The sequence below is a fragment of the Chinchilla lanigera genome, unplaced genomic scaffold (assembly GCF_000276665.1).
Source record: "Chinchilla lanigera isolate Chin_1 unplaced genomic scaffold, ChiLan1.0 scaffold00025, whole genome shotgun sequence".
Taxonomy (NCBI): Eukaryota; Metazoa; Chordata; class Mammalia; order Rodentia; family Chinchillidae; genus Chinchilla; species Chinchilla lanigera.
The window spans coordinates 19,832,709-19,853,459 of record NW_004955426.1 but is presented as its reverse complement, the minus strand read 5'-3'; the positions used below and the strand labels follow the sequence as shown (position 1 = coordinate 19,853,459).

Genomic DNA, 20,751 nt, shown 5'->3' with positions numbered 1-20,751 from the left:
ATTCAGGACCTCACGCTTGCCAGACAGGCACTGTGCCACTGAGCTATATCCCTGGCTCACTTTTGTACCTCTTAACTGTGAAAGATCTTGCTGATTCCTTAAGTGCTATGCACAATTTTCCTCTGCCATGCCCCTCTGCCCATGTTGTCCTGCCTTGGAGCCAGATGACTATGGACTGAAATGTGAGCCAAAATAAACCATTCCTCCTTTTAGTTGCAGGTCTTGGGTATTTCACGGCAGTGATGAGAAAGTGACTAAGACTGACAGATTTCAGTACTAAAACGTGGGGTCATTCCTGTTGTGCTACCTGACCATGTGCTCAAGGCATCGTGGACAGGAAGCAGAGAGAGCAAAAGGAGGAACAGGGAGGGGAGACAGACCTTTCCAGGCCACACCCCCAGTGACCCCCACCTCTTCTGACCAGGCCCTACCTCCTATCAACCCATTTAGCTATAACCTCATCAGTGGACTAATTCACCAATGACTACAGCACACCTATGATCCATTCACCTCCCAGAAGCTCTGCCTATGATTGCATGAGGCTTTGGGGGACATCTAGACATAAACCAAAACACAACACTCACTGCAGTTTCACTATGGCTGAATGAATTCATGATAAGTGAAGACAGATCACTAATTATTGAATAGGAAAAACAAAAATACAAAAATCATTTCATGCCAAAGTAGCCAGTCCAAGATGCAAATCTTCAAAAAGTTTAGCAGATACCTGGCAACAAGACTATTAAGGCCCAGGGGTGGGGATTTAGCTCAGTGGCACAGTGCCTGCCTGGCAAACGCGAGGTCATGAGTTCGATTCCCGGTACTGGAAAAAAAAAAAGAAAAAAAAGAAAAAAAGACTATTAAGGCCCTTGCTCACATGGACAGTCTAAATGGGGTTGGGGTGTGGGGAGATGGGAGGATCTTTCTTTACAAAAAATTATGCAATGACTCTCACCACACCTACTCAACCTCGTGAGAGAGGCTTACAAGGGAGCTTGAAAATACTGGAAAGGTGTCTGATCCACACCTGGAAAATATAAAAGTGGAGGAAGAAACTGGCCTGTGCCTGAAGGAAGCACATGAAGCAGAGGCTGATGCTGTGTTGTGACCAGTTTAACTGCTAGAGTTAGGTGCACAGAGACAGATGTGTACTTCCTACGGGCCAGAAATAGGCAACTCACAACACAGGGCAGTAAGCTGCCTTAGATCCTCTTGTTACAGGGTGAATTAGAAGGACAGAACAAGGAGGGTAGAGAAGCTGATTGCCTCATGGACAAGCAAAAACCAAATGCCAACACTTCACCTTCCTTGGGGGACTGTATTTCTCACATTCTGAAGGTGGGACATCCAAGGTTGGCTTGATTGCATTGTGAGTTCTCTCCCCTGGGCTTGTAGATGGCCATCTATCTTTGTTTTCACAGTCTTCCTGTGCACAAGTCCATGTCCTAATATTTTCTAATGAGGATCCCAGTCACAATGGATGAGGCCTGACCCATATAACTTTGCTTTACTTTAATTACCTCTGTAGAGGCATCTCCAAACATAGTCATATTTTGAGGTACTAGGGATTAGGACTTAGGCACATGAATTTAAGGGCACACAATTCAACTCATAACACCTCCAGAAAGTTCCCTAGAGCAAGATTCAGCTCAAAACAACTGTCAGACTCTGAGGGCACATACTCTCTAGCTATAATACCAGTCAAGTAAGAACTTTCTTGTCCCTCTCACTTCTCACCCCCACCCCACCACTGACCTATAGTCCCGGGCCTTTTTTTAATTTTTGATTTTAAGAGAGGGTTTTGCTAAGTTATTAAGTTGCCCAGGCTGGGCTCTCTAGAGAAATCACAAACCTTGACAGGAAGATTTAAGAGGCAGGGTAGCAGGTGAAGTATGGAAAGGGAAAAGGAAAAGCTTCAAGAGGTGATCAAAATAAATGATGAATGCTTAAATTTTTAAAATGTATTACAGCAAAAGATACATTGCTATTAATCCCCCTCAAAATATGCATCCTGGCTTCAAACACACTTATCCCATCGTTCTTGCCACTTTTTCAAGCAGCTCTGGAAGTCCCCTTCCATGTGTTTCTTTAGGAGGTGGGATCAAAGCCAGGGTGAATGCTGCTGCTGGGTGTCATCCAACAGAAAGGCAGGCTCATAAAGCATTGCGCTGGGTCCTATCCATCTCATTCACCCGATCTGACACTGTAAGATTTCTGGTTCTTTTCACAGCCAAAGTGACCATGAAAGGTAAATGTTTTGAATCAATTCAGGACATTGAAGCAGCCAGAACAGCAAAACCAAAGACGCTCATGAAAGCAGACTTTCTGAACTGCTTCAGAAAGTGGCAAGAACGAGGAGAGAAGTGTGCTCAGATTGGGAGGGTGGTGGTTATTTTGAGAAAGATCAATGGCAATGTGTCTTTTACTGTATAATTTTTCAAATTTAAAACATTCATTTTGCATTTAACTCAATTTTAATTCTACTGTTATTTAAAATTGTTAATTCTGGGCTGCGGATGTAGGCCAGTGGTAGAGTGCTTCCTTAGCCTGCTTGAGGCACTGAGTTCAAATCCTCAGCACTGGGAAAAATAAAATAAACAAATTGGACAGTGTAACTTCTGAATTAATCATACTTAATTAAAACTGACTAATGAACTTTGTTTTTGTTCTTTGTTTTTTTGTAGTACCAGGGATTAAACCCAATAGGGCCTCTGCACTGACTATACTCCTCACCCTTTTTTTATTTTTTAAGAGAGAGCTTTGCTGAATTGCCTAGACTGGGCTCAAACTTCTGACACTTCTGCCTCAGCTTCCCAGCTGGATTTTTCAAATCTAAGAATAATCAGCTCCCAGCTGCCACTACACCCAGCTGGATTTTTCAAATCTAAGAATAATCAGGAAAGTCAGATTTCATCCAGAGGCTAAGAATACAATAACTTTACCTTCAAGACAATGGTATACAAAACAAAGCAGCTTTATAATTACCTGTTATAAATCTTATTTATTCATCAGAACAAACACATAGGAGTGAAGGAATGAATGAACAAGCAAACTTCACTGAGTATTAAATATGGCCTAGATGTTTCATATATGTTATCTCTTTTATGAATTAACTAAGGCACAGGTATGTTAAAAGATTACCAGACAATAGAGAAGTTAGAAAATGCCTGAGGTAATGAACACACTAATTACTCTCATTTGATCAATAGATCACATATACATAATCAAAGCACCACACCCCGCCACACTAAGTGGCCCATGCCTGTAATCCTAGCTATTTGGAAGGCTGAGGCAGAAAGACTGCAAATTCCAGGACCAGTTCAGTCAACTCAGCAACACTCTATTTCAAAATTAAAAAATAAAATGAACCGGGCGTGGTGGTGCATGCCTGTAATCCCAGCACTCGGGAGGCTGAGGCAGGAGGATTGTTGCAAGCTGGAGACCAGCCTGGGCTACAAAGTGAGCTCAAGGCCAGCCTGAACTGCATAGCAAGACCTTGTCTCAAAAAAGACCAAAAAAAAAAAAAAAAAAAAGAAAAGAAAAAAAGACTGGGATTAAACTCAGTGGTGGAAAGCTCACCTAGTGTGATCAAGTCATGAGTTCAACCCCCAGTACCACCTCCCCAAGAAAAGAACTGCACTATATAATTACTATGTGAATTAAACTTTTAAATAAATTTTAAAGGGGACAAAAACAATGACATAGCAATAGTTTCGTTTTGTAATAAATCCTTTGTAAGATACTATCTCACATTTTTTTCAAAGAAAACAAATAAGAACATTCTTTTAAAACCATAAATGTCATCCAGCTATTGTATCACAATAATGGTATAGTAAAACTCTTTGGAGAACACTAATCCCCGTATATTCACAACTTGCTTTTATCCAGGGGATGACATTTTTCTTGAGAATCAACCATATCATTCTTCCTTGAGAATAAAGCCTGCCATCACCCAGGACAGACCTTGGTCCCCAAATCAGCCAGAGCCAGCAGCACTAATATAAAACTGGCTGTGGCTCTGGCAAGATTACTATCTGGTCTGTCAAATCTGCTACTCACATGCTTCAGTGAGCCTAAAAAGAAATCCCGAGGTTACCTCCTGCCCTAAATCTATTCAATTTAAAAAGCACAGACTTAATCAAAACAAGCTACCCTGGAATATAAAAATCATTCTAGGACTAAGAAACTCCATGCGACTGTCCCTTCTACTGAGATTATTTTAATGATCTCTAAAATGTCCTTTCTAGTCTACATGATGTTCATTTCAATACTGCCTTCTAATAAACCCCTGTGCACACCTCTCAAGAGAAAAACTGCCCTGAATGTACATACTACTGAACCCCAAAGAGCCAGGCATACGAAGGCGTATGTGCCTAGACATGTGTAAGTAGCTCCTTCAGAGACCTTTCTTTGAATTTCACCCATCTTGAAAACAAGAAGAACCTATCAAGTGCAGGTCCAATCCTCAAGCATTACTTGTAAAAGTGCAAAATGATGTAGCCATTGTGGAAATCAGTCTGGCATTTTCTCAAAAAATTAAATATAAATTTAGCATATGACCTAGGAATTCTATTCCTAGGTATCTAGCCAGGAGAAAGGAGTACATACATTCCCACAACTGATGCATGTGAATGTACATAAAAGCAGTATTGGTGACTGCCAAAAAGTAAAACAACTGACATGTCTTCTAAGTAAACAAACTGTGGCCTTTCTACATAAAGGAATATTATGTAGCAGTAAAAAGGAATGGAATATAGATCCAGGGTGTAGCACTGATATAAAGCTTAAAAACATTATGCTAAGTAAAGCCAGACTGTAAAGACTACACACTATGATTCCATTCCTATGACATATATAGAAAAGGCAAATTTCCAGAGACAAAAGAGGATTAGTGATTTCCTGGAGCTGGGAGTGGTGATAGGAAGTGACTGTAAATAGCACAAGATAGCTTTCTAGAAGGAGGGAAATGTTCTAAACCTACATTATGGGGATGGTTGCACCACTCCATCAATTTACCAAATATATCAATGACTTATATTGTAGCAGGATGTAAATAATACCTCAGTGAAGCTAGTTTTGAAAAGATCAAATACAAAAAGTAAAAACAGAGGCCCATATGTGAAATATTTGGTTATAAAAACTACCTTCAGGGTGAGTGATAGGCTCGATCCATGGTTATATTTAATCCCAGTTGTTTTTTTTTCTGGGAAGATTTTTTTGCCACAAGTTGGCTTAGTGCATATTCCACCTGCTTTTATGACTCCGTTTGAAGATGGGGACAACGTAGATCCTCTACGCTCCGTAATACTGCAAATGTCATTTACAGTGATCACAGTGGTTCTATTTGGCCCGTTAAGTCTTTTTACCCCGGCATCTACTATCTTACTTTTCAGAATAAGGAACACATAAATCAGTTAATAAAATAGATCCTGTGAATGCTGAGGCTCCAGGAGCAGGAGAAACAGAGGGGTCAAGAACACCAACTATTATGTCTGGACGTCATTTGAACTCTGTGCGTTCAAACAACGACGCTTTTCCTCCCCAGCCAGTAAGGTGGGGCTGCCTGCCATTTTGCAAGTGGCCTCTTCTTCTCCTTTAGCGAGACACTGTTCTCTGGTGCTGGGTCAGCTCAGCAAAGCCAACCTTCTTTCCCGCCCTCCCTTCCACTCCACTCCCCCCACGACCTTATGTGGTGGCTGCTCTGGGACTGTGCCCTGCGCAGAAAGCTGGCTTGAGAGGAGAAAGGGCATTGGGGCTAACTCCAGGGATGGCTGAAGCCCTGCTATGGCCACATCCCTGTCGCATAGGATGTCGGGTCACATAAGCAAAGATGCTCCTACAAACCTAAAGCTAGTTCAGCTTGACTTCTGTCCCTTGCAAAAAAAGCATACAAATACGTTGTGGCCTTGTCACCTAATTGTGCTCAGTCTTTCATCTCAGCTGCCACAATAAGAGGTGCTTAGAACTTCGACAGCACAGCTATAGCTTGCACTGTCTGTTCAGTCCATCTCTGAAGTCTGGAGCTAAATTTACTTCAGGAACCTACAGAAGTAGAATAGATACTCTCTGGAGTCTGAGGTAAAATGAGTATAATAGATGGCCTACAATGTTTCCTGCAAGCTAGGGAGGGGGTAACTTCTTGCCTTGTTTGGTTGTTAGTTGTTCTCTGACCCAATCTGTCCTAGACCCTCACACCTCACTCCCCTCTCCGCAGCACTCCACACCGCACCTCTAACAGAGGGGCAGTCGCTGCAGAAAACCTCATCAGCAATCCAGGTATAGGTGTTCTGGGCTATTTCCATTCTGACAGTAAGTTCCCTTTGGTTCTCCTATAGAAACGAGGCTAACAATGAAAATACAATAATCCCAATCAACTGGAAAGGAATAGATTAGGCTATTTTTACTTTTATTTTCTTAGTTACTTTTCTCACTGCTGAGACAAAATACCTGTAACCAAAGTTAAAGATTTATTTAGCACACAATTCATGGAAGTTTCCACACATAGTTGGCTGACTCCAAGGCAGAGTGGCATGGCAGGTGGCATCACAGAAGAGAAAGAGTCCACAGCAAGCAGGCAGGCGAGAGTGAGCAAGGGACCTTAGTAGCTTCTTTCTGCCCCTTTTATATTCCACCTGGGTTACTGCAATTAAGGTGATACCAAACCAATGGATTGATTTAGTAATCACACACCCTTAATCCCAGCATTACACACTCTAGATTCAGTCACCTCTGAAAAAGCCCCACCTATGACGGCATGAGGCTTTGGGGACATCTAAACATGAACCGTAACACTACTGTAAAACCCTCCTGAAATAAAAAGCTACAGTCACAGCTGGATCCAATGGAGACAAGTGCTTGGGGGTACATCCCCGTCCCCTGATGCCCAGGGCCTTGGCTCCACACAGGCAAAGAAGTACGAAGGAGGGAAACAAGGAAGTTGCTCCTGGAGATGAGTAGGGAAAACCTTCAAAATAGGAGGAAACAAGGAGAGAACAGTGGGGAAGCTTCCCTGGGGAGCAGGGGGTGACACTGCTGAACCAGGCGGCCTCAAGGCCCAGTGACAACCTTCTGTGCACTTATTCTTGAATAGCAGTGAAGACATGAAATGCAAATATAATTACTCACCCTAATTTACTCTAATCAAGAGAGATGCTTAACACAGTGATTGAAGCATCAAGGTATCACTCCCAGGGTCCAAGCTAGCCTGGATTTGCCACATGACTGCCCTGGCAGTGAAAATGAAAAAGCTTTTCAGAACTTTTTTTCCACTAGAAGCTGCCAGCTCTTCCAGGCCTGGGTCAGAGGGGGCCTAGAGTCTCCTGTTGGTGAAGACAAACTTCTGCTAATTGAATTTGAAACCCTGAACCTGCTAACTTTCCATTTTCAGCCACTTTCTGGATGTAGGCATAAAAAGCAAACAGTATTAACATGAAGGTTTGAGAATGCTTCCATTAGTGTAACGAAGATTTAATATGCTGAGCTTGTAATTTAAGAAAGATAAGAAATCTATTTGGGGAAAGGTAAGAAATCTATGTCTTACTCATATACGTTGAATGTCACCTGTAAGACAAGTATGTACACAGTGGATATAGAAATGCAGATCACACAACAACCCTTGTCTACAAAATCACCCTTACTATTAAAGAAGTCCATGTAGATCATTCACATGTACAAAAGCAGAGATAAAAATTTGTACACAAAATCTCAAATGTCCATTATATCATGTATAACCAGTTTTTGATAAAGGTATTGTACTTCTCTACAAAAATGCTTCAAAGCCACAGGCAAAATCCCAGGTAAACTAGGTAAAGACACAGGAAAACTTCGTCAAACATGCGTTTATTGGAAACCATCCTAGACAGTTCTGGTGCGGGGGTTATAGGACCCATATGAAGCCACAATACTTATACAAGTGCTGTCCAGTACTGTAACCATGAGCCACATGTGGCTACTAAGCATTTAAAATGTGATCAGTGCAAATCAAGATGCACCGCAAATGGAATTCAAAGACCTATTGGAAAAACAGAATGTCAACTGTATCACAAATAAGCTTTGGAGGCTGAGGCAGGTGGATCGCTGCAAGTTCAAGACCAGCCTGGGCTACAAAGTGAGCTCAAGGCCAGCCTAACTGCATTGCGAGACCCTGTCTCAAAAAGACAAAAAACAAAAGCAAAACAAAACAATTTAAATAAGCTTTATATTGATTACATGATAGAAATGATAGTACTTTGAGTATACTTGGTAAAATATTAATTTCATTGTTTTAAACTTTCTTTCTGTGACTATGAGAAAAATTTAAATTACTCTTGTAGCCTCTGTGTCTTGTATCTTTGCTAGACAGTAATAATTTAGGTTTTATCTTAAAAGACTATAATAGCATCTTATAAGTAGGATAAAAATAAAACTAAAAGTGTATGTGTTACCAGACTTGACTATTTATTTACTATCTATCATAAGATCACAAAACTCAGATTTAGTAAATATGCAAGTCAGATGATTGAAAGTTACAGTTGTTTTTAATGGCACTAAGAGTGAACCTTTGCCCCAAGCTACATCCCCAGCCCTTCCTCCCTTCTTTTCTTTCTTCCTTGATTGGTGCTGAGCATTCAACCCAGAGCCTTCATCTCTAGGCCACTTTTTATTTTTTATTTTGAGAGAAAGTCTCACTCTGGGCAGGCCAGGGTTGAAACTGTGATCTTCCTGTCTCAGCATCCAGGATCACAGGCATGCACCACCACGCCTGGCTTGAAAGTTGTAGTTTGAAAGAATCACTCTGTGAGACTTAGGCAGGAGAACTGAGTTTAAGCCAAGCCTGAGCAACTTAGCAAAACCCTGTCCAAAAATAAGGGTTGGGGATGTAGCTCCATATGACGGTCCTGGGTTCAATCCCCAATACCATCAAAAAAAAGGAGGGGGGCTGGGGATTTAGCTCAGCGGCACAGCGCCTGCCTGGCAAGCACAAGGTCGTGAGTTTGATTCCTGGTACCGGAAGAAAAACAAAAAAAACAACAAAAAAGAGAAAAAAAAAAGGAGAAGAGGGAAGGGGAGGGGTACAGGGAGGGGAAGGGGAGGGGTACAGGGAGGGAAAGGGGAGAGGGGAGGGAGAGAGGGAGGAGGAGCAGAAGGAAGGAAAGAAGGAAGGAAGGAAGGAAGGAAAGAAGGAAGGAAAGAAGGAAGGAAGGAAGGAAGGAAGGAGGGAAGGAAGGAAGGAAGGAAGGAAGGAAGGAAGGTTCACTCTTCTGTATGAGAATAAAGAACAAGTAGCCGCTGATTTTATTCTACTCAGCACTAATGGACTCAGTTATTACTGCACTATAACCCATTCCAAAAAGAGTCCATATCTTTCTCTATCAACAGCTGGACAGTTTTCCTAATCACCAGTGATGAACTCGCCTGCACTATCCCTGCATGCTACCCACAACCATGTTCAGTTTCACCAAAATTTTACTGCTGTGTTTAAATTATGGTTGAAATCAGATACATTCGTTACAGAATTTTTTAATACAATTTGGAATGAGTTGGTCTTAAGAAATGAAAGTACATTTTTTGTCCACCAAACAGAATGGCATAATAGTGAAACTAACAAGAAGAAGAATAAAGAGAAAACCAAAACCGTAAACTATAATGTGTTAGAACAACATATGGGCAACTTGTCTTTATTGATATAGATACAATAAAATAATCATTTTGGCCAACAAAGCAGCAGTTCTTTAAAGGTAGTTTGATAGAGAACGTAATAGTATTTGAAATGGCAACTGCCACAGTAGGTGTCAACTTATTAAAATGACTGCTTTGCAGACTTTTACTTTTAAAATGGCATTATAAGTAACATCTCATTTAATCCTCAAAACCACTTCAGAATTAAATGCTATTATTATTACTCCCAGCTTCCAGATTAGTAAATTGCAGCATGGAAAGTTTTTTTTGGTCAAAGTGGCACCACTTACAAACAGAAGATAGATGAAATTGAGGCCCAATAATTGAGCCCAACATGACACGAGGCTACATATTAGACAACATTAATAATTAAGAAGAGTTTAGACCAAGTGAGTAATCTTTCAAGTACTTAAAAGAAAAAAAGAACCAGTAGCCTTTAAAGACAGAGCTGTCCTCAGAACTGCTCCTGGCACATAGAGAGCTGCCTCCGGGAAATCTGAATGGACCAACCTACAAAAGGCATTCCTTGGGGCTGTTGGCTCTACCACCTACCTCCCTGGCTTGGGCTGGGGCGAGTCCTTTATTTCTTTGTCCTAATCATAGGTGAAGTATATAGCTAACAAGTAATTTTAATGAAATCAGGAGTAAAATCCTTTAGCATACAACTATGCTAAAGTCAGTATCAGAAAAAATATCAAGATAATTACAGACAAGTGAAAGGGCCAGTTTTACTCTCAACTAGACTGACAAAGTATAGATCGGGATGGAGGTTCCCATGTTTTGGTAACAATTTGGAAAAGCAGAATGTCTGATGCTCACATATGTCCCTAACATTAGGAAATTTCCGTTGAAATTATTGTAGCTGGGCGTAGCAGCACGTGTCTGTAATCCGCACAAGTTCCAGACCAACCAGGCACTTTAACAACTAAGTGAAAGCCTGTTTCAAACTAAAAAAAATTTAAAAAGGAATGGGCATGTAGCTAAGTGTGAAGGGCCTTAGTTCATCCCCCCATATCAAAAAAAAAAAAAAAAAAAGAGAGGAAAGGAAAGGAAAGGAGAAAAATCAGAGAAGAAAAGAAAAGAAAATTGTTCTATGTTGTACAACTCTCTCCAAGCAATAAAAAATGATATACTATAATCCTTCAGGACAATGAAAAGCACCGATATGATAATAAAAGTGGAATCTTAAAAATGCCACCCAGAGGAACAAGAATGGGGCAGGAAGAGCAGGGTGACCCTTGTTCTGGAAATGACACACTAAAGGGCCATCAGCAGGGCAGGCAGCCACGGGTCTGCAGCAGATAGTGACAGGATAGGGTGCGCTGCTCCTTCAGTTTCTTTTGCCACAGTGGATATCAAACACCCCTTTTGTGTCATGGGAATCCAGCGCCTTTTGTCCTGGGTGTGCACTTTAATCAGGGGTTGTTTAAAAGCAGAGGGAGAAAGCAAACTTCTTGCCAAATGAGGTGCAAACAACAGTAACACAGCCATCAACAGATGGATGAAAGGATTGCTTGGTACAGGTGTCACTGAGAAGAAATCAGTGTGCTTGGTCTGTCTGCCTTTTTCTGGCTTTTAAAGACCAGAAAAGCAATAAGAAAGTAAATGAGGACATGTTCAAGGCTATATAAAATTATATAGTATAGAAAAAATCTAATTACCCAGAATTAATCATACTGCTGACTAGACATATAAGGCTAGTGCAGAATGACTTTTCTTTAAGAAAAAAAAAGAATGAGTTTTCTGTAATGAGGTAATTTTAGATTGTTAGATGATATGCCTATGGATAGTGGTTATAATTTTCTTTCTTTCTTTTTTTTTTTTAAGTTCCCTGGAATCAAACTCAGGATCTTGGGCTTGTCAAGCAGGCTCTTGTGCCTCTGAGCCATATTCCCAGCTCATAATTTTCTATGCTTATATTTTGTGTGGTCTTTTTCCCAATTAAAAAAAAAAAAAAAAAAAAGCTCATAGAAAAGAAAAGCGATTTTTTTTTTTCCCTCAGAAGAGAAAAACTGTATTAGCCTCAAAGAAAAATCTAAGCATTTTTTTCTTTAAGGGAAGATCCTAAGGTTCTGAGAACACCTGAAGCAAATTCCAAACATGATGCATGTAGATTTGCCTGAAGTAAGATCACTTGGAAAGAGAAGGGATACTGCTCAGCGCCTGGCTGGGTATGCAGCCTGCTGGGTCATACAGGACACTGACCACCTGGGGCTCTGGCATATTTGGGGAGGAGTGCATCTTATATTTTCCTTGGGGCTGCACTTCCTAAGGAAGAAAATGCAGCCTCTTTTCCATGAGCTTTTTGCCTCACTGGCCCCACATCCTTGCTAAGCAGGGAGGAGGCCCCGAGCAGCGCTGCTTCTCTCAGCAACACCAGCCTGTCTGCTCCCTCGTTTGTTCACAAATGCTCGGTCAGCAACATGACAACTTTCACAGGAGATGTTCAAATTACTTGGACGTTCTTGTCAAATTAAGTGATTCCGCACAGAATCTGTTAACTCGCTGACAAAGCCTGACAAATGGGTTTGTTTACGCACTTCTCAGTGAGCTGGATGCTGAGGGCTTGGGTTCCACATCCTTTCCAACCTTCCTGACACTGCTCGATGCCATTTGCCGTACTGAGACTCCCAGTTTCCACCCCATTTCCTCAGAGTGGACAGTCTAACCCGAACAAGTCTTCATCTGTAACAATTATAATTAGCTACCTGTAAGACTCCCAATAACAGTATCTGAGAGACAAAAAGGCACAATGTTTAGGGGCTTGCGGCTGCATGCAGCCAAAACTAGGACTATATCTAGTTCTGCCCTTACTGTCCTTTGCCAGGAGGTTATTTTCACTTCCATGGGCCTCAGCCTCCTCTGTAAAATGCGTTCCTCCCACCACTCCATCCCAAAAACCAATAGTAGGCCTCGTAACATTGCTGACAGCAAACCTGTCTTACCATGGCTAAAACTCTAAGCCCATACAGGCGGGATTGCCATTCACCCAGGGGCCCATGAATGTTCAATTATCCCAGCAACTCCTGTACTCATGGGAAATCTGACATAGAGTCAGACTACTTCTGACCTTATTCACGGCCAGCAAAATGCTAGTGTTTCCGGAACCTGACTGGTTTTGAATTTCCATCACGCAAACTCTGTTACAAGCAGGTCGGCACCTCTTTCAGCCCCTCCTTTTCTTTTTTTCGTACTGGGAATTGAAACCAGGGCCTCTGCATGAAGCTGTATCTCCAGCCCTTTTTAAAATTTTCAGGCATGGTCCCACCAATTTGCTCAGGTGGGACCCAAACTTGCTCTCTCTCTGCACTGACCTCCCCAAAGTCCTGGGACTACAGAGAAGTGCGACTGCACCAGGCTCCTGCCCCAATTTTTGCCTGCACTGGCTTAAGGATGTCACTCTAAACCCCAACAGAAGTGCTAAGTGTGGCTGACAGAGGCAGGGCTTTTAACTTCCCAGAAGGAAGCTTTCTTCTGTGAGAGCAAGCGTCCAGCTGATGGCCAGCACCCTGACTAGGAAAGGTGGCCCTGTCCTCCTTAGGGTCCCACTGGCTCCCATCAGACTGAGCAGCCAGGGCAGGAACAGTAAAACGGAGCACAAGGTAGGAATATTCCCCCACTGGGCTGCAGTGAAAGGCCTATCCTGTGAGCCCAGGAGTATCACTGAGCAAGAAAGAGATGCATCTCCATTCTCTCTGCAACAGTAAAGCCCAGAAAGTGCTGCTTCCTGAAGAGCAGGAGGACAGTGCAGGCCCAACTCTAGACCAAGCGATGCATCACCCTTGGCTGAGCAGCTTAAGTCCCACCTTTAGAATCTTTCAAGTCTCTATGAAATAGTCACATTGAAGAACGACTTTTCATTACTTCTAAATAGTACTATTAGTACTTCTAAGTGCATTCAACAGAAACAGCTCCTAAAAATGATCATGAGCATGGAGATGGGTTGGTATAGCAACCGATGGCTGGTTTTCCAGCTAAAGATATAAAACTCACAATTATTATTTTCCACTCACATTTGCCAGCTTATCAAACTGTGCTGAGGGACAGTGGCACAGGATAGAAAACAGATCCCTTGTAACTAATCTTCCCCCTTGAGAAGTGCTAAAAGTAAACAGGGGGGCCAGGAATATAGCTCAGCGGCACAGCGCCTGCCTTGCAAGTACAAGATCGAGTTTGATTCTGGGTACCAGAAAAAAAATAAATAAATAGGAGTTTTCTTTTCTACTGTCTTTTTGAGACAGCGTCTCCCTATGCAGTTCCAGCTGACATTGAGCTCACTTTGTAGCCCAGGCGGGTCTCAAACTCGCAACAATCCTCCTGCCTCAACATCCCGAGTGCTGGGATTACAGGCATGCATCACCATGCCCAGCGTAAATAGGAGTTTTCTAGGTCCTTTCAAATAGGCTTTAAGTTCTCAATCAGTGCATTTCAACGGGGGTCAGAAGTGGCCTTATATCAGGGAGCTCCATAAACCTCTTAAACATATAGCATCACTGTTTGTAAGTCAACGTCTTCCAGGAAAAAATGGCCCAGAACCTGCATTAGATTTGCAGAAGTGTGTACCTCTGACTCAAAACTACTTCAAAATCATTACTAGATGGTTTCTCAGTTTGCATAATGGAGTCTTCTTGGAGGAAAAATTTTCTTGACGCCACCCTAGTGTAAAAAGCAGTGTTTCAGGTCTTTGACCTACTCCCTGCCCAATGAGCTCTGCTACAGCCTTCTTTTCTGTCTGAGGTTCTCCTACTTCAACCAGCAACAGCCACTGGACAGACCCAGCGCAACTGAAAAGAAGCAGGTGCTGCTGCTGCTCATTTCAGAATTATTCAGTACTTTAAAATGAAAACAAAAATTTTAGATTGAGCAAACTGAATTAGTCTAGATATCATAAAAATAGAGACAGACTTGATTTTTCTTTTATTGGTATCAATGCCCATAAGAAAGATTATGTTGAAATTTTAAAAAGTCGGTATAAAATATTACAATACAATAAATGATTGTGAGGGACAGTGGTACCGTAGACTATGAACTGCCTACGTGAGGCTACCTGATGGTAAACTTTGGTGTTCACTAAGTATCAGTTTAAGAAAGAGGGAGAGAACAAATGCATGTAACTTCTTCCATTGTACAGTAAGCTTCTTACACTACAATCAAATTTTCTCACACCTGAATTCTGATAATCTGGAAGCATGAAGAACACCTGAAGGTTTAACCTTGCCCGAGGTGACCAACAGCAATGGAATTACATGGCAAGACACTGTATTTCCAGAGTATGTCACTTACTATAGAAAGGACTGGACTAGATCGTGGGTTAGAAGAGGTGAGATCTATCTCAGAAACCCAGCTGGTGAAGCAGTGGAGAGCCATTTATGAACTTCCCCAAACTGTGGGCAGAAGAAAGTACATTCTGCTGCTACCTACATCTCCCTACCTTTGGATTACTGTTTAGATTTTTCATTTTTACTAGACAGCTCTACGACTGATGGCCACCATGAGAGACAGATGACCTTTGGGGTTATGAGTGTGTAACTCAATAAAAGTTAATTACCTACCATGTGACAGATACTCTGTTGGACACTTACAATATAAAGCTGAAGACTGAGGCATGTTTCCTTCAATTAAACACTGGAGTTTTTTATCGAGTTCCACTTTAAAACGTTAACTAAGCATACTGATACCCAAGAGTGAGTCTGATGTCTAAAACCAGACCAGCTTTTGTTCAGTGTAGTTGGTGGGAGTTAGGAAATGGCCATTCGATGAATAATCTTTCTCTAACTTTTGCTGAACCACCCATAATTTCCAACTCATGGGTAACTACATGCAAAGAGAAGAAATTTCATTAAATTGTGCAGTGTTTTAAGAATAATCATATAATTCTATGCTTTGTTTTCAAATTGAAGGTGCATTAAAACACGTCACCCCATAATTTTCTGATTTCTTTCACTATCATTTTGTTATATAAGTTAAAATGGTCACACTTCAATAATCTAGTGATTTTTTAAGGACACCACCAGTATCATATTCCTGTATAGTTAACTGGAAAAAACCCCACACCCCTTTCCTGATTACCTGCTTAGAATATACCTAAGAAGCTTTTGATATATTTGGGTTTGTTTGTCAACCCCTATATTCATCATGCAAGGCAAAGAAAATTCAGTTGGCTTCTAGCAAAATAATGCACTGCACCATAGCAATTATTGTTCTCTGTTCCATGATTAAGTATTTGACAATATGACAGTACTTGGAGTACTTCTAGGTACTTACTATACATTGGTTCTTCCTAGAGCTTGAGATTAGATCATCATTCTCCCTCTGTTCATGAAACCACCCTCCCCTAAAACCCCCACCGATGAAGGCTCAAAGTCAGGGCACTGACGAGCACACCCTTCGCGGTGATTCTCAAAAACATCCCTTCCTGTTCTTAGAAATTCACTGTGGATGTTGCTGGAAACAGTCACTGCCTGTGTGGACAGGTACTGTGTGAACTGGGGGTGGGGACCAGCATCCCTTGATTCTGCACCTTCCACATTTGTAACACTGGAGAACTGGGTTATGATGAAAAGGAAATGTGAGTGTCTACCAAGCATCCTGCCACATACACCTTTCTTTGAATTTACAGTTAGCAAACTGCTAGGTGAAAAAATCTAAAGGCACAAACATTTTGTGGGATAAATCACATGGATTTAAATAGAGTGATTTCTTTAGAAGACCTAGAGTTTTTTCAATGCTGCTAGGATCTGCAGGGAGTGTACACTGGTGCAATCATTGTGGAAATCAGTGTGGAGATTCCTCAAAAACTAGGATTAGAGGTCCCAGCTATTCCTCTTCTGGGTATCTTCCCAGAAAAATTAAAAACATCATACCACAGCGATATATGTGCCCCCATATTTATAGCAGCACAATTTGTCATAGCTAAATCTTGGAAACAACCCAAATGCCCATCAACTGAGGAATGGATAAAAAAAGACGTGGTATTGTTATACAATGGAGTATTACTCAGCTATAAAGAAGGATAAACTTGAGACTTTTATAGGTAAATGGATGCAACTTGACATCATACTCATTAGTGCAATAAATGTCTCACATGTGTAAACATCATATTGTCTCCCTAGAGTAAGAAGCTGAAAGAATAAATAACTGCCAAAATGTACAACAGATATTGGGAAATAGGAAGAAACTGTGCAAAAGGAAAGAGAACCTGGGATGGGAAAGGAGAAAAGGAAGGCAAAAAAAGCAAGTATATATGGTAGTTAGGATAGCTATACTACTAATTTCTATTAGTTCACTGAAAAAGGTTTGTGCATATATTGCTTGGTCAATTTTTCATGCCTACATCCTGTAATCTGAGCAACTATTTTGAAGATAACAATAAGTAATGTACTAACTGTATCACTATCCTATTATCTTGTTTTGAAATTTGTATCAGTTTTTAGTATTTTTTCTCTTTAAAATAAAAAAAGAATCTATAAATATGACATTCGGCGTACTCAATTACAGCTATGTAATAAGAGACGTCATTAGGATGTGCAATATGCGCCGAAAGAGAAGTTCCAAGTAAAGAATCACAACAAAAAGCACTATTTTCCTTTGTTCATCAATAACTGAGTACCTACTATGTTTCACCACTGTTCTGGATACAAGGGACTCAATAGTAAACCAGAGAAAGGAACCCCGCCTTTGTGGACTTATATCCAAGCACAGAAAGAGAGGCAATACTAACACAAAAGAGGTGGCAAAGTAGAAGGTGATAAGGGCCGTGGAAGAAAATCCAACACGGAGATGTGTCAGGGCATAGTGGAAAGAGTGTTTGACTAAACACCTCGGGAAGCAGGGCACTGCCGTGGAGATATCTAGGGGAAGAGCTCTCTTAAGTAGAGGGAACAGCAAATGTAAAGGCTCAGAGGCAGGTAGGTGCCCAGCAGTTTGAAAGACTAACGAGGAAGCCATGTGGAAATGCCTAAAACTCCTTCCAGTTTAGGGGTTACCATTAATGGCAAAATATGCCCCGAACACAGCCACATTTTCATACATTTGGAGCAGGAATGTGCCTTTAGAAATGCTTCCTGAGATGTCTGAGAAAGGCTTTTGCACAAGAATCCCAAACTTACCACAATGATTTTGTTCCATGCTTCAGCTTTATAATGAAGAGGCACTTTTCTTATTTAAAAACAAAAATAAATGCAGTCAATGAATATAATCTGTGTTCCTAGAGTTTAAAACTGAACAATCCACTTTTTCATTCAACTGATGGCCAAGAGACATCCTATATAAATATTTCTTGAGGAATGAATGAAATGATAAAAGCAGCACTATGTTAACCTCACTATCTAGCAACTAATTGCTCAGCTATGTAACACAGAACTTTGTGCGCAAGGAAACTGTCTCAGAATTTGTATTTTACCACTGTTACAATAAAAAAAGTGGAAACAAACTGTTCCTCAACAGAAAAAGTGCTGGTAACAGTGAAAAACTGGCAACTCTAATTTTCTCTTGGCAAGGGAGTAGCTATACTATGATTTATTCATATACTAGAATTCTCTGTAGCGGCTAAGGTGAATAAAGATTTACATGTACTTCAAAAACATAATGGTAAGTATAAAATGCAAGCTGTATATATACAGAATTATGCCATTTATGTGAAATACTAAGTACAAACTTTCATATATTTTTGTGGATATATAATCCACAGAAGTACCACAATACGGCTGGAAACTGTATCCACCAATTCCACATTAGTAGCTACCTGAGGCTGTAGGGAGACAGTGTCGGACGGGTAAAAATCTTTAAATTACAGTTTACTTTTGATGAGGAAGGGTATAAGGAAATATGGAAATGTGAGCAACTTTCAAACCTAGCTAGTGGAAAAATGAATGCTTTACTATATTCTCTTTTTTCCGCATATTTGAAATATCTCATTTTTTTAATGTGGAAGAGAGGGAGGGAAAGATAAACGTTCCCCACCACATTCTATTAAATTGAAGGCCCAGTAGTCCTTAACTTCCAAAGCTCAGTTCCTTACTTTTAAAGTAGAAGGTAGGGACGCTGGGGGTGTGGCTCTGTGGCAGAGCACCTGCTGAGTACAAGGCCGAGGGTTTGAGCTCAGTAACAACAATAACAAAAGCACGGGAGGACGGTAGGTACCTGCCTCTGAGATGCTTTTCGAACTAGCAATCTAGAGATGGAATTTCACTGTCAGAAACACTGCTCAAGGGTGGGGCAATGTATCACTCCCCCGCTGAACCCTCAGAGGCTCAGCATTATTCTTCTTATTCAGTTTCACAGATACAGTACTAAGATTTTTTTTCGACTGGGCTATAACCACTACCTTCAAAACAGGATTGGGCTCTAGCTCAGTGGTAAAGTGCTTGCTCAGAAATCCACAAAGCCCTATCTAGGCACCATCTGCAACACTGTCCCTCCCCCAAAAGGTTGTAAAACTATTTTAAGGAATGTAAATGTTTCAATAAATTCATTTAGGGAGTATCTCAGGAAATGGAAATGATGAAAATCATGGGGCAGCCCAGCAAAGGATGTGTCTCTCAGCCCAAGGGAGTTGAAGGGAGGGGAGGGGAATGGGGTAGAAAAAAAGAAGCACCGCACATCATGTACAGGTACAAATTCCCTATGATGAATGTGATCATTATGCTTATCTAAAATATACCACAAAAATAAAAAACACATACACACAAAAAATTTTTAAAAGCAGGTATTGGTTAAAATGATAAGAACTGGATATATGCCGGATAAAACTGGCTGCCTTACAAGCCCAAGGAAATAAAGATCTCATTTGCTAGTTATTAAGAAAAGGTTATCAAATTATACCCGTCAGTAATAATGCATAGGGGCCACCACATATGGAATACAGAAATCAGTTCCGCCTCCCTGTGATTCATGTCTCTTCTCCAATTCTTGTTCAAACCTCAAGGAGGTGAGGACTCCTCCTTAAATGAGCTTCTGCGAAGTCCTATTAAAGGACAAAACCAAATCCTCTCTCCTCCGGACTTTTATGGCCTTGAGATCACATTCCGCAGATAAGAAGCAATCTTTCCCCATTCCGGGCCACTCTCGGCTCTCCAGAGCTCTATTAGAAGGAAACCCCATTCAAATCACCTACGAGCCTGCATTGTTGGGGAAGCGGCAGGTCCCAGGCGACTGTTACTGAGCGCGCAGATTTGCCCCAATCCATCACTGGAAATAAGAATTGCGCTGAGCTGGGCTCCTGAGGCAAGAAAGGGGAGCCTGGATGCCCTGCCCATTGTCAGGTCCTTGCGAGGTCACTTCCGATCCCTTCAGGTTCCACAGACCTCTATCTGCTGTAATTCCCGTCTGCTCCATCTCCAGGGTCTGAGACCCTTACCATCTACCCCCTACCCACCCACCCACCCACCCAAAAGGGGTTGCAGATGCAGATGCACCCTGCAAACTGCAGGACAGCGGACAGACCGGCCCAAGCCGGCAGGGAAGGCCAGGTGGGAGAAGGATCCCGTCCTCCCGGGCCGGGGTCGTCGCACATGGCGGGCGCCCCTCCTTCCTCCCGAAGTCACAGCCACCCCAACTCCAGCATCCCGCTTCCCCGTCTTCCTCGGAGCACGACGCGGGAAAGGACAGGCAGGGGGCGGGTTCGGGGGGCCGCGGGAGGCCCGGAGGGGCCTCGCCTGCGTCCTTGCGCCAGCCGAAGGGTTCCCCGAAGTCCGCAAAGGAACAATAGCGGACCCTGGGTTCCGGAGCCCGCCGGCGTCTCCCGCTCGCGCCTCCCTCCCCTGCTGCTCCAAGTTCAGCCAGGAGGCGGGTCGAGCCCAGAAGCAGGGGCCGGGGGAGCGGACGGGGCGAAGCAGGTGGGACACAGCGGACCGGGGCGCGCCCGTCCTCCCCGCGCCTGGTCATTCATTCCCTCTCGCGCTCCCCGCGCAGCAACCCGGCCCTGCCTTCCCCGTCCGGCCTGCGAGCCGCCGCGGGCCGAGAGGAGAAGAGCGCCTCATCCTAACTTGGCTGGTCCCCACCATCCTCCTCGTCTTCTTGTCCCCAAATCCGCCCTGCGCGGGCACCGGGCGGCGGAGGACAAGCGCCGGCGGGACCCTCGCTGCCGCCCCGCCC

General features: G+C 42.4%; 1 protein-coding gene across 4 annotated transcripts in view; it reads right to left on the bottom strand.

The window, feature by feature from the left end:
• Rai14 (retinoic acid induced 14) overlaps positions 1–20,751 on the bottom strand; it is a 148,907-nt gene that overhangs the window by 127,258 nt on the left and 898 nt on the right. The gene's annotated exons all lie outside the window — the stretch shown is intronic.